Raw genomic sequence first — 12,192 nt, 5'->3', positions numbered from 1 at the left:
TTTATCAAGATGTAAATGTTCATTTTTCTTTTTAAAGAAATAAATATTTCTTTTATACTGATTTGCTTACAAAGTTCATATACGTAGTGTTTTACACTGGATCTTTCCCATTTCCTTTACCTACCCACCACTCCCTCTACCCATCAAATTGTGCAACCCTATGATTACTCCCCTGCCTATCCTCACCCCTCAGCACCCCCATCCTCATACCTGTTTTACTAGTTATCTTTCTATAAGAATGGTTCTACACAGTATTTGTCCTTACGGACTGAATTAGTTCACTTAGTATAATGCTCTCCAGACTCTCCCAAGTTAGATAGTGATTTACAAAATCATTGTTCCTGAATATTGTGTATTCCATCATGTTAGTGTACCACAATATCTTAATCCATTTGATTGTGGTTGGACATTTGGGCTATTTTCATGATCCTGCAATGGTGAATAACACTGCTGTGAACATTGGTGTACAAGTCTCCATTTGCGTTTCATTTCTTATTTTCTTGGTGTATATTCTAAGCAATTGAATAGCTGGGTCATATGGAATGTCTATATGTTCAGCATTTTAAGAAAATGACAAAATGCCTTCCAGAGTGGTTTTATCATTTTACAATCCCACAAACAGTGTATAAATGCTCTGTTCTCGCCACATCCTTTCCAACATTTATTACTTCTTGTCCTGTTAAACTTTGCTGCTGCTACTGGAGTAAGATGGTATTTCATTGTGGTTTTGCTTTGCATCTCTGGTATTGCCAGTGATTTTGAGCAATTCTTCATGTGTCTGTTGGCCATCCAAATATGACCAAATAAGACCTCTTTTAAAGGTCTTTCCATATCTTTTGTCCATTTTGTAATTATGTTATCAGTCTTTTTCTTACGGAGGTTCAACAGAATTCTGCAAACATTTGTTATGAGACCCTTCTCTGAGATGGACTCTTTTTTCTTTGGGTAGTCTATGAGATTTTCAGTACTCTTCTCAATACTACACCTCAAAGGCATTTTAGCCAATTTTTGCAGTTATGTGCCATTGAGTCTCCTGAGACTCATAGTGACCCTATGTACAGCAGCTCTGATCCTTGGTCCTGAGCCAGTCTCAGGACACACTGATTCTGACACACTTACTCCCATTGCTCCAGTTACTCTATTAATCCATCTCATCAGGGGTCAGTCCCTCCTGGCCACGTGCCCACCATATGTGAGATGGAGCTTCAAAATTCTAGCCTACAAGGAGAAACTTGGATTCACCCTCTCTAAGACAGAACTATTTATTTGCTTAGTGGTCCATGGTAAGTTCAAGACTCTTCTCCAGCACCTCAACTCAAAGACATCAGTTCTTGTTCTGTCATCCTTGGCCATCATCCAGCTCTCTGATGTGTAACAAGTATTGCGAAGACCATGGCCTGTATCAGACACACCTTAGTCTCTGGACTGATAATGTTGCTTCTCAGAACTCTGGAGAGGTCCTGACAGCAGATTTTTACAGTGCCATTAGTCTTTTGATTTCTTAAATTCTAGTTGTTAATTGTGAAGCTCAGCAAGCTGTAATTGTTAACAGTGGTGAGAACTTCTGTCTTCTTGATGTTGAGCTTCAATCCATATTGAAGACTGCAGTCCTTAACCTTCTGCAGCAAGCGCTTCAGGTCCTCCTCAGTTTCAGCAAGCAAGGTTGTGTTGTCTCCATAACATAGGTTGTTGATGAGTCTTCTTCAATCCTGATGGGACACTCCTTATAAATCCCAGTTCCCGAATGATCTGTTCTGCATAAGACTGAAAAGGTATGGAGACAGGATGCATCCCTGACACACTCTTTCCCTGATTTTGAACCATGACAGTGTTTTCTTGCTCTGTTCTGAGAACTGCTGCCAAATGGGAGATTTAAATAAAAACTACACTTAAATACAAGCTCACCTCTGCAAAAGTGTCAATGATTTAAAAAATAAATAAATAAAATGGTGGATGTTGAAAAGATTGTAGAGAGTTTTGAACTCTAATATACTGCTCATGGGATTTTAAAATTATATAACCACTATAGAAAATAGTACCCAACAAAAGAAATATACCTTGTAAATTTTTTAAAAAAGAAAATAGTATCATGTTATTAAAAAGCAAACAACTGTGCTTGCTTTGTCAGCAAGTATACTAAAATTGAAACAATGTAGAGAAGATTAACATGACCCTGCACAAGGATGATAGGCAAATTCATGAAGTGTTCAATATTTTTTGGATTGCCAACAGATACATGAAAAAGTGCTCAAAATCACTGGAAATGAGAGATGTCAATCAAAACCACAATGAGATACTGTCTCACCCCAGTAGCAGCAGCAAAGTTTAACAGGACAGCAAGTAATACATTTTGGAGAGGTTATAAAGAGAAAGAAACTCTTATACACTGTTGGTGTGATTGTAAAATGGTAGAACCACTCTGGAAGGCAGTTTGGCATTTGGGAAGGAACTGGTGGGAAAAACAATGTATTCAAATTTTAGAAATAAAATAGCAAAATAAAATGATAATAATTTTTTAAAAGCTGAACATAGAAATTTCATATGAGACAGCTATCTATTCCACTGCTTGGAAGATAACCCAGGAAAATGAGACCTGAGATGCAAATGGAGACTTGTACAACAATGTTCATAGGCCCATTATTCACCATCACAAGAACATGGAAACAGCTTAGATGTCAGACAACAATCAAATGGGTTGAGAAATTATGGTACATTCACATGATGAAACACTAAACAGCACGCAGAAGCAATGCTTTTGAAAATCATTACCTAATTTGGGAGGGACTGGAGATCATTATTCAGGGAGCTAACTCAGTCCCATAAGGGCAAATACTGAAGACCATTATTGTAGAAATAGAAAGATAATTAGTACAATGTGTACGAGGATCCAAGGAGGGGGGAGGGTAGGAGCAGAGGGGTCAGGATGGGGCAGGGGGTAGTCAATCATAGGGTCACATAATTTAATGGGTAGAGGGAGGCATGGGTAAAGAAAATGAGAAAGATCTGGTGTGATAAAGAATGTATACGAACTCTGTAAGTAAAGCAATAAAAAAGAAACACTTTATTTAAAAACAAAGCAGCCAACAGACATGCCAGCAATAGCCTCCCTGAGCCACTGAGACTCACAGATTTGAACAGCTAGTTGGTAGGTGCCTGCATCCCACCATTGACCGTCCTGACTGGGATCACAACAGAGAATCTCAGGTAAAATGGGAGATATTGTAGACCAAAATTCAGTTTCTGAAAATGGGAGATATTGTAGACCAAAATTCAGTTTCTGAAAAGATCAGAATAACTGGACCAGGTGAGATCAGAGGACTCATGAGTCTCTCTAACTGAGAATTCATTAAGCCTTGACAGAATCTATACCCTGCCATCATCTTTTCAGTGTAACAGAAGAGTGGCACACAAAATACAGGGTATTAGGGATAAGAATGGTGCTCCACTAAGAAATCATCTATACTGGGCCAAAATTCACTAATTAAAGCAAAGACTAATTAATTGGTCAGATAGACCAGATTGCTGGAAATGGAACAACCAAAACACACACACACACACACACACAAATGTAACTGATTCACTGACCGCATTTGGCACATCAGTGACACTGATGTGTCAAATGCAATAATGGTTACCCATGATAGGCAGTGCTTTGTGGAGCTCCACGATTAAAACAAGTTTGGAAGAAGGAGTGGCATCCATTTCCAAAATGGCTTGCCTCTGGAAACTATGAACATGGAGAATCGACAAAAGTTATACAAGTGTTTAGATCTTTCGTTCATAGGGTCACTATGAGTCGTTTAAGACTTGGCAGCACTTAACAAGAACAACAAAAACTCACTGACCTGTCTGTGTAGAAATTGCCAAACAGGAACCTAACTTGCTACGTAAACTTTCACCAAAAACACAGTTAAATATTATTCAAAAGGAAAGAATTTCATAAAGCCCCCAAATCCCATTACCATTGAGTTGATGATGATGTCCATGTAGGATAGAGTAGAACTGCCCCATGAATTTCAAGGCTGTAAATCTTTACAGAAAGAAGCGGACTGCCACATTATATTCTCTTCCGTTGTCTAGTAGGTACAAATAAGTGACCTATCAATCAATAACAATGAGGCCATAAATGATTATGTGTCTAAATACTGATTTAAGTAAGGACTTATCAAAGAATTCTCTCACAGTGTGCCCCAGTCTGTCTGTGAGAATGAACTTACTCTGGGTATAGAAAGAGAAAGAAAGAAGAAAAAGAAAATAGGAGATGACTAAATTTTCTATTATGGAAATTAGAGCCCAGACTTGTGAAATTTCATCAAAATGAGAACTACATAATTTTTCTTACAAGCCAAAAATAGAGTGTTCAGGAAGCCCTGCCCTGTGAGCAAATCACAGTAAAAGTCAAAGGTGGTTAGTAATGTTACGAACACACTTGGGCCTTCATTCACACAGACATTGGAATGTGATCCACAAGTTGCCAAAAGACCTGCCCCTCGAGGTGGGAGAGAGGAAAAAGGGAGAGAAAGAACAAATAACATACCTGACCTAAAGGACTTGAAGTTTGTTGACCATTGTTAGAGTAAAAGTCAAAAGAATGGCCTAGCAGAGCCTGTATTATTTGTATGAGACACCTCCCTTTCCCCAATCTCCTGATCCTCCGTTCCCTTTTCTATTGGCTCCAATCATACAGGCTCTTTGCTGGTTAGAACTTGCCAAACTTTTTCCTTTGCCGGGAGCAGTCTTTCCCTTAATGGCCGCATGGCCCCATTCCATACTTCCTCCATGTCTGGTTCATCCAAGCTCCCATTCTTGGTCCCCCAGACTTCTTTATTTTGTGCCATTTATCATATGATGTGATATATACTCAGTTGCTAATTAGTTTGTTGTGTCTCTTCTTCCTGGAACACATGCTTAGGGCAGGGAGTGACTTGGCTTTTGTTCACTGAGTCACCCCTGCCCCCGCTGTCTTACCTCAGGTTTCAGCACAGCTCTTTAACCATGTAACCATCACATACCAGTTAGTGGAGACTGGATTCTTCAGTGTTTGACTGAGTTCTTTCTGTTCTCCAGGTGAAGATAGTAAGGGTGAGCTTTAAATTCAGACCATCACGTGAATTAGATGAAATTTAGTTGCATGCTTGCAGGTAATACAGACTGCTTGCTGAAGGTGAGAAAAACTGGAAGCAGAAGATCAAAGACCCCAGCCTTCAATACAGATTGCAGCTCAATATCAAGAAGAAAAACATTTTTTACCACTGAACCAATAAGCATCATTATGACAGAGGAAAGAAATAGCAAAACGAGAAACTATTCCATCTTATTTCTATCCACAATCAACCCCCTTAGTATGAGCTGTCAGGAAATCAGGAGATGTTATTTCATCAGGCAAGTCCACTGTCACTGCCTTCACCAAATTAATGAGGAACAATGTTAGTTTAAGAACTAAATTTCACCTGAAACAGGCCATGGTCTTTTAAATCACAGACTATGCTCTGAGAGTAGAACAATGAATAATGATGACAGAAGAGTTGAAGTCTTTGAGTTGTACTGTTGGAATAGATTATTGAATATCTCAAAGACCATCAAAAGAACAGATATGTCTTGAAGAAGGTGCAGCCAGAGTGTTCCCCAGAGGGAAGGATAGTGAAACTACATCTCACCGACTTTGGGCATTTTGCTAGGATAAGCTATTCCTTCAAGCTCACATTCCATACGACCGACAACCCAGAATAATAGCATCCATCTTACAGTGTCCTGCTGCATCATCTAGTTCTAAAACAGAGACGAGGGGATCTCCTTAATATAAGGACCCTCCAGGAGGTCTTGTTGACACTAAACGAGAGTCTGAAATAAAAACAAAACAAAAAAAAAAACAAAAAAAACACCCCAAACCAAAACACAAAACAGCCCAAGAGTTCATACAACGGACAACCCAGGACAAGGGCGACCACCTTACAGTGTCCTGCTGCGTCACCTAGTTCTAAAATGGAGATGAGAGGGCTCTCCTATATTTTGGAGGACCATTATGTTTAAGTTGTACAGTATACTTCTGTCAATTTGCTGTACTGAGGTAGCATGGGGTTGCTGTGATGCTGAACTTTGTGCCATTGGGGTGTCAAAGGCAGTATTGGTTACCCACGGTGGACAGTGTTTGTGGAGCTCCAAGTTTAAGAACGGTGTGGAATCAGGAGTGTCATCCACTTCCTAAACAACATGTCTCTGGGACCACTATGAACTTGGAGAAATGACAAAAAAAGGCTTCAGGTCTTTTGTTCATAGAGTCATTATGTGTCATGCTCAACTTGGCCGCAAAAACAAAAGGCTATTCCTTGGAAAGAGACCTCAGAATTGGAAAGGTGAAGGATTAGCAAAAGAGAGGAAGGAAGAAGTCCAACCAACACTGAAGGTATTGGCTGAAAAATAAGATCCAAGGAATTGATGGAATACCAATTGAAGCATTAAAAAAAAATGCATCCTTGGATATGTCCTCCAGTGTATATACCAAGAAATTTGGAAGCTACCTACCTGGCTAACTAACTGAAGGGCTCCTTATTTGTTTTCATTTCATATAAAGGTGATCTAACAGAGCATCTGCTGTCAGTGACCTCTCTAGAGTACTGAAGAGCAACGATGATAGTATAGAGACTTAGGTTCACCTGATCCAAGTCATAGTCTTCACAATTATTTCCTACGCATCAAATAGCTGGACAAAGACTAGAGAAGACAGAAGGGGAATCAATGTCTTTGAGTTCTGGTGCTGGAGGTGAGTATTGAATATACCACGGACTGCTAGGAGAACAAATAGGTTCGTCCTAGAGAGAATGAGATCAGGCTGCTCCTTGGAGGCAAGGATTCTGAGGCTTCATCTGACATACTTTGGGAATGTTGGAAGGAGGGGCCAGTCCTTGGAGAGGAACATCATTCTTGGGAGGGTGGGGTGGAGGGACAGCATTAGAAAGGAAAACCGCTGATGAAATGGATTTATTCAACAATAGGCACAATACATGTAAGTGTGTCAGAGACAATAAGATTGGCACAGGATAGAGAACGGTTCAGGGCTGTTGTACATGGGGTCACGAAGAGTCGCAAGTGACTCGATGGCATATACAACAACAACAACAAAGTAACACAATTATTGAATATCATTAATCTTTCACACAAGTGCAATCTTGCTGACAATTATTCAAAACGAATAGAATAGTACATTGATAGGGAACTCCCAGAAATTCAGGCTAGATTTAAATAGGCTGTGGTATGATGACTATCTCTACTAATGGCAGATGGATCTTGGCTGAAAGCAGAAATTGCCAGAAAGATGTCTACTCACATTCATTCATTATATAAAGGCATTTGGCTGTGACGATTATAACAAATTATGGGTAACATTAAGAATAATGGAAATCCCAGAATGCTTAATTGTGCTCATGGGAAATCAACAAATAGGCCAAAAGCAACTGTCTGAAGAGAACCCTGCATGGTCTAATATCAAGAAAAGTGTACATTAGAGTTGCATTTCTTCTCTATAACTATTTATTCCGTAAGTTGAGCAAATAATTCTCCAAACTGAGCTATATGAAAAATAATGTGGCATTCGAATTAGAGTAAGATTTATCCACAATCTGTAGGTATTATGCAGATGACACAACCTTGCTTGCATAAAGTGAAGAGGAGAAACATTTACTGTAGAAAATAAAAAACTACATCACTCAGTGTGGATTACATCTCAACATCAATAGAACAAAACCTCTTACAACTGCACCAATAGACAACACCATGATAAATGGAGAAAAGCTTAATGTTGCCAACAATTATATTTTACTTGGATCCACAATCAATAACCATGGTAGCAGCAGCTAAGAAATTAAAAGATGTGTTGCATATGTTTACGGCATTGAAGTCTATGGGGGAGAGAATAGTCTAAAAGTATTATATTTTAGGGCATTATTTTTATCGTAGGAGTATGCAATGAGGGTTGCAGAGTGGATTATATTTGGGGGTAGGGGGTGGGGTTTGGGGAGGTGCGGGGGGGGTTGTGTACCAATGAGGGAGTTTTTCTTTTGCTTTTCAAGGAGAGGAGCAAATGGGGGGGGAGGGGTTTGTGCAGGGAGAAGGGTGCAACAATGAATGAATGGAATCCCAAAATCTCTGTAGATGTTCATGGAAATGAAAAATAAACAACTTAAATTTTTAAAAAAAAAAAAAGATGTGTTGCATTGGAGAATTCTGCCATCAAGGTATTCTTCACAGTGTTAAATAGCAAGGATGTCAGTTTAAAAGAGGTGCATCTGATCCAAGCCATGATATTTTTCTGTGCTTCCTATGCATCGGAAAATTGGATAATAAATAAGCTGAAGTGTTGAGGACACTGAATTCTGTTGGAGAAGAGTAGTAATTGTTGTTGTTATGTGCCATTGAGTCGACTATGACTCATAACAACTCTCTGAACAATGGTTTGGACCTTGAACAACAGCTCTGAACGTTACCTATACTGAGTCCACATTGCCTCTCTGACATACCTAACTCCAATTCCACACTCACTGTGCCAATCCATCTTACCCAAAGTCTTCCTCTCTTTCGCTGACCTTCCAAGCATGATGTCCTTCATGACTAACTCCTACAGAAAACATGTATAAAGTATATGAGTCAGAGTTTCAAAAGTCTTGCCTCCAAGGACAACCTGTTTTCACTCTCTCCAAGATTTGTTTGTTCTCTTTATGGTCCATGGTATGTATGTTCAATACTGTTCTCCAGCACCACAGCTCAAAGGCATGGATTCTTCTGTCATCCTTATTCATTGTCCAACTCTCAGATATGTAGCAAGTAATTGAGAAGACCTTGGACTGGATAAGGCACATTGTTGTCTTTAGATTGACATTGTTTACTCTTTGGCACTCTTGCAAGATTCTTGACAATAGATTTTCCCAATGCAAATTGCCTTTTGATTTCCTGAGTGCTAGGACCAACGGTATTGATTGTGGATTCAAGCAAGATGAAATCATTAACAACTTCAATCTTTTCTCCATCTATCATAATAATTGACTGTTGGTCCTGTGGTGAACTTGGGAAACAAAATGGGCCTATTTTGTTTTCCAAGCTCTCTCATGTAGGGATCAAAATCATACATTCAGTCAAGAACTCAGGATTAGGAGTTTTTTCTGGAGTAATGTCTTTTCACCTTTTTAAACTGACTATGCTGACCTCATAGCCCCTGGATGTTAGCTGGCAGGAAAAAATTTAATGCTATTCTTGTTGCTAATTTATGGAGACTGTGTGTCTGTGTGTCATAGAGGGTATTCTAATTGAAATTATCTGCCATTTATTGCCTGAAAGTTTGGTAAAGTTTGGGAGTTTGTTTCCCCTCTGATTTTCACTTGATGCTAACAAAAAGGCAGAGTTTCTCTGTCCATTTCTCTTCCTGAGAAAGAGGGAAAGTCTCCTCTCTTTTGCGATTTATAACCCTGGAAACCGACTAGAATTCAAAGTGGCCCAGAAGCAACGAGACAGTATGTTGCTTGGAATAAGAAGTAACAGCATTTGGCTATGTCCTAGGAGGCCTTCTGGTTCTTAAAATTGCTCTGAGTCCTCTGAGACTGAGGAAACTAAAAAACAAGGCCAAGAATATATCACTGTACTACAGCAAATGGAAAGAGCAGGGGACTGGGGGGCCCTGGGAAATTAAAAATGGAAAAAGAAGAACTACCACTGATGGAAGAGGGAGACTGCTGGGCTCTGTTGCCTCAAAACCAACCCACAATGTCCTGGAATCGTCATTACCCTGTTGAGTACAGCATACACGTTGGCCTCTGTCCAAGTGGGTTTAGTGGGAAAAGTATTAACGCCTGCAAGGTGGTCCCACAGCGAGGTCTCTGGGGACAGAGGCTGCAGTGTAGTTGGGGGAAAGCAGGAGGAACATGCCCATTGCAACATTCAGCATCTGCTGCTGAATGACAAGGCACTATATCATCTAACAGACTGCAGCTTTAGAACAGGAGATGGCGGGGGAATGATTGAAACCCGTCTGTCCCGCAGATGGACATGAAACAAGTGAGCGGGGCTGTCCTCAGAGAACATAATCTACATACCAGAACAGGCCTCGGTTTGTTTAGATTTAAACCATAGCAACAAATTTTAGCTCTGCAGCTCTCAGAACAGCTGTACAGCAGGGGCGCTGGCACTGTCTGCACTGTATTCCTGGGCTCCCTACTCCGGGCTCTGTTGTATTATATCTTCAAACAGCACCTAAGTGTTAAACCTTCAGTTCATTTGCACAGTGCAGCTAAGAAAACAAAGCAACTCCCAGACCTCCCCTTGTGCTGCAGACAATCCTTCCTCTTGCCCCTCCCCCAGGCTGAAGTTGTTTTCAAAAGCATAAAAAAGGGAGGAAAGTCTGCTTGCAGGTTCTAAGGGGGAACGCACTGAAGAGGTGGGCTGTGATTTGAAACAGAGTTATTTTTTGGGAGAAGTAAAAGTCATTTTGGGGAATTTATCAAGTTGTACTGCCAAGTATAAAGGGATATAATTTTAATCCAGTGACTGCTGTGAGGGAGAAGGATGGACAAACTTCTCCTGTGCAATTTACTGCCTCTGAAAACTCGGTGGAGGGTCAGCAATGAGACAATTTTAACTTGATGGTACTCAATAACAACAACAAATAGCACAGAGCCAAAATCACCAGCAGTGAGTTAAAGGATACATTGGAAGAAAGGTGGAAGGACTTTGAGTTAAGTGATTTTACTAATCACGTTCTTGAGAATCTAGATTTCCTTTAGTCTCTTTGTAAATGAAAGTATCTTCTGCTAATAATTGGAAAAGCTAAAGCGCCTAATAGTTACCACTTGCTCCTATTACGTATTGAGTACCAAAGATGGTGTTTTCAAAACAGAATAACTCTTAGAGAAATAAATAAAGCATGAAAGCTACATATCTAGTCTAGAGGGGAGCATGGGTGGGTTAGTGGTAAGGAGTTTCATTGCCAAACCAAAAGCATGCAGTTCAAGTCTACCAGCTGCTCTACAATAAAATGATGGGCAATCTCCCGCCATACAGGTTACAGCCTCTGAAAACCTGCTGGTAGGTCAGCTATGAGTTGGTTCTGATTCGATGGAACAATGACAGTCTATACAGAACAATAGATTGGATCAGAGGGCTAGTGGGTAAAAATTGGACCATGGGCTGAGATCCAAACTCCTGGCTGAGCTCTCACTCTTTTATAACTTAACGTCCTACAATATAAAGTGTGTAGTTAAAGATTGAGAGAAATTAACAAAATGTAACTGGAGAGATCCTTAAAGGCAAGAATTATGTCTAATCTGTGGAGATGTTGTCAAGAGAGGCCAATTCTAGGAAAGATTATGCTGGGGGGAAAGTGGAGGGTCAGCAAAGGAAAGGAAGACCTTTGACATGACAGATTGACCGGGTGACTGTAACAATGTGCTTAAGCACAAAAGGGATTGTGAGCGTGCTGAATGACTGCGCAGGGTTTTGTTGGTTTGGTTTTTTAAATTAATTTTAATGAAAGTTTACAGAGACTTTGGATTTCCATTCATTCATTGTTTCTTTTTGTTGTACATATGGCTGACATGAGTCGGCCCTGGTTTGGTAGCACCTAAAAACGACAGCCACCTGGAATGGGAGTCCCTGGAGAGTGCTTACTGATGAAAGTCTATGGATCATAAAAATATCAATTAAAAAAATAAAAAAAGGTCTTATGAAGCACAGTTCTACAGTGACACATATTTTAAAACAAAACAACCTTCAAATTCATTGCCATTGAGTTCTAATTGACCCATTGCTGACCCCTGAGCAAGTTTTCAGAGGCTGTAAATCTCATGGAAAGATATTGCCATCTTTCTCTCAAATACTACCAGTGGATTAGAATTGCCTGTCTCTGAGTTGATGGCATATATCTTTACCCACTAACCCACCAGAGCCCCAAAGATACGTATATAATTGTCATAAATTCGATGGTTTGGACAAGACTTAAAAGTAAATAACTGACTAAGCTAGAATGATGGAACAAAGGCTCAAACTGATTTGCAGAGCCACACACCCACCATTGGTGTGCGGTAACCTGGCTCAGAGAACAGCCTCTGAAGGATCTGTTAAATCTGCTCTATTTTCCACATGTGCCATAAAAATCATGGGTGGTGGTGGTGGTTGTTGTTATGTGCCGTCGAGTTGCTTGCGACTCATAGC

Source organism: Elephantulus edwardii, unplaced genomic scaffold, assembly GCF_000299155.1.
Source record: "Elephantulus edwardii isolate Elephantulus edwardi_28Jun2011 unplaced genomic scaffold, EleEdw1.0 scaffold00294, whole genome shotgun sequence".
Classification (NCBI taxonomy): domain Eukaryota; kingdom Metazoa; phylum Chordata; class Mammalia; order Macroscelidea; family Macroscelididae; genus Elephantulus; species Elephantulus edwardii.
Note: the sequence above shows the minus strand (reverse complement) of the source record.